The sequence below is a fragment of the Apium graveolens genome, chromosome 4 (genome assembly GCF_009905375.1).
Source record: "Apium graveolens cultivar Ventura chromosome 4, ASM990537v1, whole genome shotgun sequence".
Classification (NCBI taxonomy): Eukaryota; Viridiplantae; Streptophyta; class Magnoliopsida; order Apiales; family Apiaceae; genus Apium; species Apium graveolens.
This window is the reverse complement of record NC_133650.1, coordinates 169,701,651-169,707,998: the sequence shown is the minus strand read 5'-3', so window position 1 is coordinate 169,707,998 and position 6,348 is coordinate 169,701,651. Positions and strand designations below refer to the sequence as shown.

Below are 6,348 nucleotides of genomic sequence, written 5' to 3'. Positions count from 1 at the left end.
CACTCATTGCACGGTCAAATAAGCATTTGAGTTGTAAATAAAAAGCACGATTCCGTAGTAAGCTCCAGAGTTCTTGTAGTGTTATATATCACTTTGTGCCTAGAATTTTTATTCTTTGTATAATCGTAGGATTGCCTTGAGGATAGTCTAGTCATAGTAATTGGTCTAGTTCCGAAGCATATCTGTTAAGCATTTGCACACACCACGTTTCTGGCTGTATGTCCGTTTGCATGAGTTTATTGATCTTTAGTTGTCTAACTGCATTCGTTGAGATGTGGCAATTTGGTTGATTAATTGTATTAAGGGGGATCGCTGCATTTTCATATAGATTGCATTCATGCATATTTTTATTTGTTTTTGAGTCTGTGACGCTTGAGGACAAGCATCGATTTAAGTTTGGGGGTGTGATAAGTGGCATTTTATACCACTTAGAACGTCTTAAAATGGCTTAAATTGGTGTCTTGAAATCAAGTATTTTGTGTATTTGATGCGTTTTTCTAGTGTTTATGCATTTCAGGGTATTAGTTGCATTTCGGGGGAGGAATCATCAAGAATAAGCCTTGGCATGTGTTCACCATTGCGAGAGGAAAGGAATGGGCAGATTACGGCGAAGAAACGGAGCAAACCTGGATTTTTTCCAGTAGAGACCTGCGCGCCCGTGCAGCAATGCTGAGCGACCGCGCAGCAACCTGCGCGCCCACGCAGCTATGCTGAGCGGCCGCGCAGGGTCGGGGAAAAAGATAAATTATTTTAGACTTCTACTTCTGTTTGGCTTCCAACTTCTATGTAATCTGAGTTTTATGGGACTATTATATAGGTAGATTTGAGACGTTTTCACAGATATTATTAAGGGGCTTATGTTTTAGATTGTGTTTTACGCAAGAAGCGAAAGAGAAAAGGAAGAAGACCAATTTAGCACACCGCAACGAAGAGGAAGCATATTTTCTTGTGATTCTTGTTTCGTTGTAACGTTGGATGCTAGTTTTCTTGCTTTGACTTATTTACTCTTGTGACGTACTCTGTTTTAATATATTTAGTTTAGTTATTATTTTCTTGTGTTTGTTTATCATGATTTCATATGAACCCATGATGGCGATAAGTTCTATTATGGGCTAATCGTGATCATGGGGTTGCAACGGATTTATTATGGAATTCTTTAGTTAATTGTTTAATACTTTAGTGTGTGATGATTGCTTGATATCTAGTATTGGTTGTGCGTATTCGTCTTATGTGCGTCGCGAACATATAAGATAGGGTGTTAATCTCTTGTGAAGCGACGGTGGATCTTGAGATTTAGAACTTGCCATGCTAGCATAGGTTCATGTACGTTGAGCATGATTAGTGGGTAACTCTAACAGTTTTATTTGCCATATGTAATCAAAAGGAATAACTTGTGCTTAAATCGTTGTGTTGTCAATTTCTGTAGACATATAGGAACTCAACATAGTTGATGACTATTCAACTTCTATCTTAATTGTGGATGCTTGGTAGAATGGTATTAGTACAATGAAAGTTGGCTTTTATCAGTTTCGTGTTATTCGATTAATATCATCACTGTCACATGCTAAAGGTAATAACAATGGGTATGGAAGGAAGTAATAATGAAGTTGTGATCTCATGAGTGTTTTATTATTGATAAATTAAAGTGTTAGTTAAGTGGTTAATTAAGTAGTTAATTATAGTTAATAGTTAATCAACAATTTTAAGTGTTATTATCTTAACATTGAGAAGTAATCATACATTGGTGAGTGAGTTTAATTAGACAATAATTTAGTCAGAGTCTCTTAGGGAACGAACTAGAAAGTATTCTATATTACTTGCGAACGCGTATACTTGCGTGAATATTAGTGCGTGTTTTCGCCCTAACAATACTGAGGAAGAATCAATTATAGGATTCCTTAACTAAATTTTTTGATTCAACAATTATGATTTTTTAAATTTTTTGCTCTGAGGCAGATGTCGATTTTATATCAAAATGACCATATATATATTACAATAATCTTCCTGAGCATTTTTTTTGCTCATACTTGCCTGTTTTTAAATTTAACCTCCAGTGAGGATTAACTTGCGTTGTTTAGCCGCGTAATTCGAGGAAACAAAGAAGAAGCTTTTGGAAGGTGGTTGGTCCAGGGTTTGCGGACTAGTGTAAGTTTTGTTGTATAAAGTTGTTTATATTATATTATATTATAGTTGTGTATTTTATAGTTGGGCCTAGTATACTTCTTTTCAAAGTTATACTAGCGGGTTAAGTGTTGAGATTGAGAATTGTTGAAAAGAGTTTTAAAAGATTTATTTGTGGAAATTGGATATCTTGTTTCTAGAACTGTAACCTTAAAAGATCTTGGATTAGTGTGGGGTCATTTATGCTAAATATCTTCCGCTGGCATTTGCATTTTGATTTAACAGGTTAATTTGGATTGAGGTTTTATAGTGACGACCAAATCCTCTGATCCCAGATTTGGGGGCGTTACAATATACATAGAGGGTCTCAATATAATTGGTGTTTATTCAGCTTCGATCTCTTTTATGGATGTCTGATAGTATGTTATTCGTGCAATGAAAGGTTGCATTTAGCAGTTCTGTGTTATCTGATTAGTGTCATCACCATTGCATGCTAAGATTAAGAACAATAAGGCTATTGAATGAAGTATTTAATGAAGTTAGAATCCCATGCCTGTCTCATATAATATACAACCCTCTTTACTCTCTTAGTTATAATTGTTAGTTTAATTCATAGTATAAACAACCTCAATTTGTTATCGTCTTAGCATTGAATAATAACCATACATTGTTGCTTAAGTGTATAAATTAATTAGTTAACCTAAGCTAGTCTCTGTGGGAACGAATCTGATTTATATCTTATACTACTTACAAACACGTATACTTGCGTGAATTATTAGCACGTGTTTCGCCCTAACAAGTTTTTGGCGCCGCTGCCAGGGACTGCAATGTTAATTTTAGTTTATGTATTTTCCATCAGTGGTCGTTAAAGTTCATTGACTCGGACATTGTTAATTATCGGTTTCCTTGTCTTATTTCAGGTACTCTAGGGGGGGTGTATGAATACGCGTTCGTGTACTCGTAAGAGAACTCTAGATAATGCCGAGGAAAAAGTTGTGGTGGTTCGAAAGGAAGTTTTCGAAGAAGAAAAGAAGGTAGAAGAAGAAGAGAAAGTTGAAGAACGAGTTTTAGTAGTGATGGGAGATCAAGCAGAAAATCCTAAGGCTTTGATGGACTATTCCCAGCCTAAGATCAATGACATTCAGTCAAGCATCATCAGGCCAGCCATAAGGGCTAACACTTTTGAGATCAAGTCAAGCACGATTCAGATGATACAGAACTCAGTTCAGTTTAGGGGTTCTCCTACTGAAGACCCCAACATGCACATCAGGGAATTCATCGAGATCTGCGAAACTTTCAAGTTCAATGATATGACTGAAGATGCTATTAAGATGCGACTCTTCCCATTCTCTCTGAGAGACAAAGCTAAGTGCTGGTTACATTCTCTACCAGTAGGGTCTATCACCACTTGGAAAGATCTTGCTCAAAAATTTCTCACTAAATTCTTCCCTATGGCGAAGACTGCTGCAATCAGGAATACTCTTACTCAGTTTGCTCAGCAAACTGGAGAATCTCTGTGTGAGGCTTGGGATCGATATAAGGAGATGCTAAGGAAGTGCTCACACTTGGGAAGATCTTGCTTAAAAGTTTCTCACTAAATTCTTCCCTATGGCGAAGACTGCTGCAATCAGGAATGCTCTTACTCAGTTTGCTCAGCAAACTGGAGAATCTCTGCGTGAGGCTTTGGATCGATAGAAGGAGATGCTAAGGAAGTGCTCACACCATGGCATGCCTGATTGGATGATTATTAACTGTTTCTACAATGGATTGGGTGCTACTTCTAGACCCATGCTTAATGCAGCATTAGGAGGAGCCTTGTGGGTGAAGAGCTACGATGAAGCTTATGAATTGAATGAACCGATGGCTGCTAATGAGTACCAGAATCCTTCACAGAGACTGACTCAGGGAAAAATAGCAGGAATTCTGGAGTTGGATGCAACAACTGCTATAGCTGCCCAACTTAAGGCTTTGACAATGAAGGTGGACACTTTGGCTAATCATGGTGTTAATTAAATCGCTAGTGTCTGTGAGCTTTGTGTTGGTGCCCATGAAACTGATTAGTGCGCAATTTCTAGTGAATCAGCTCAGTTCGTGAGCAACTTTCAGCATTCACAGCAACCTGTGCCAGCCACTTATTATCCCAACAACCGCAATCATCCTAATTTCAGTTGAAGCAACGCTCAGAATGTGGTTCAATAGCCTTATCAGCAGTATCCAGATAAAAAGTATAACCCTCGTGGTTTTCAGTAACCGCAATATGTATAAAGACAGCAACTTCAGCTGCAATAAGCTAATGAAAAATCTAAATTAGAGGAGTTGACCCCTTTACCCGCACTGGATCGATCACAGGTTATAGTATGGAACAGGCACTAATACAAACCAAATGTTATTACAAACCATAAGTCTAATTAATTTTACAGATTATTCAAATTTTATTACAAACCCCTAGACTTATTCAAGCATCCCAAAATAGTCTACCTGGAAAACACACCCAACTATCTACAAGCACTCGACTTCTTATCAAACCTGGAACTCAAGCCTGATCTGGTTTAGCTGAAAGATTAGATGGATAAACAAGTATGAGCGAAAGAAATGCTCAGCAAGCAGTATAAAATGTGCTTGAAATGATAAACCACATTCTGATAATAATTGAACAACAGGATAAAATCAGTAATATTTGATCAATAATAAAAACTTCACAAGCTATCAACAATAAATGATAATTTTTAGATTGGAATCTAACTCCGACGGACATACTATCACATGCTAATCAGCCCGTGTGATAGCACAAGGTCATGATTCATAGAAACATGTCCCCAAAACATGAGTACTCAAATAAAAAGGCAATATATCTGCCTATGGCACAAATTGTGTCATAATATTTCATATAACACATAAAAATAGCCCTCCGCTGGACTGTCCGTCCCGGTCACTTACACATTCATCCAATCCATAAAACATTTTGATCAAAGGAGCCGAATCAAAGGACACCCTTAACTGTATAACTCCCCATTTCTCATGGTCCAAAGCTATCTCAATAATCGATGGAGAAATAACTAGAACAATTAGTTATTCGCTAATCTCAATTTAACGTTCCACTGTATAGAGTGATTTATAGAGAAATATAAAACGTTTAATTATTCTGATCTTAGAATAGTATGGAAATTGAAAGAATAAAGTTCAGAGTCAATATCACTTGAATGGTAAGTAAAGATATAGATATTTGCATAACATGATTCGAATTATACGTCACTTGAACAATAAGTGAAGTTAGGGGTACTTGCCTGATATGCTTGATAATTTCTTACCATATATCTGCTTATAGCTGCTGGCTACTATATCCGTCTAACACTTGACCGCACTCCTTGCTACTCGATTCAATAAACAAAAAGACTATCTTAATTGACAGAACCAAACACAATCGACGTAACTATACGTCTTGACATCTACCCGATCGTTTATAATTAATCATGGCATTTTAAAACTGTAAACAGATAGCATGCATATCATATAGCACGTAATCATGGTATTCGTATAACACGTAATCACATATTTCATGTAACACATAAGTCGGATCGGTAAAAGATATATCTCAGTGCGTTCAGAATGAAAATCAGGTTAATAATAATATTTACCGATCAGATACCGACTCAAACTGATACACAAATCAAATTACATTGCAATACAAAAGAAATTAGGACTCAAAAGTATTTTTATTGGAAGCGCAATATTTTTCTGAGTCTGTACGCGTTCGCTTCGTATTAAACGGACGAACGGTTTAATTATTATGAATAAAATAAGAAATAAATGGAAATAAATAAATTAATAATAATATTAATTGATTTTTAAATACCAAAATATCATTTTTAAAAGATTAAAAACAATTTTTTAGGAATTATTTGAATTACTTATAAATAATTTACATTTATTTAACTATTTATAAATGAAATTAATTGATTAAATGATTTTAATCAATTAATTAAATTCATAAATAATTAACTAAAATAAATTATAAATTAAATCAAATTAGATTTTTGAAAATAATAAAAGAAAATAATTCTAGGAATTTAAAATAATTAAGAAAATAATTTTTAGAATTTAAAATAATTATTAAATGATTTTTGAAAATAAAAGAAATGATTTTTAAAAAAATGAAATTGAATTTGAATTAAAATAAAAAGGAAAAATGGGGAAACAGTTTAAGGAAAGGGGGTTAGGGTTTGGGTG

The 6,348-nt window shown here is 35.1% G+C and overlaps 1 non-coding gene across 1 annotated transcript; it reads right to left on the bottom strand.

Annotated features, from left to right (window-relative positions):
* Positions 1–3,744: 3,744 nt before the first annotated feature.
* LOC141721960 (small nucleolar RNA R71) lies at positions 3,745–3,851 on the bottom strand. Its single transcript, XR_012575000.1, has one exon. It is a non-coding gene; the product is annotated as a small nucleolar RNA R71 (small nucleolar RNA).
* Between the last annotated feature and the right edge of the window lie 2,497 nt (positions 3,852–6,348).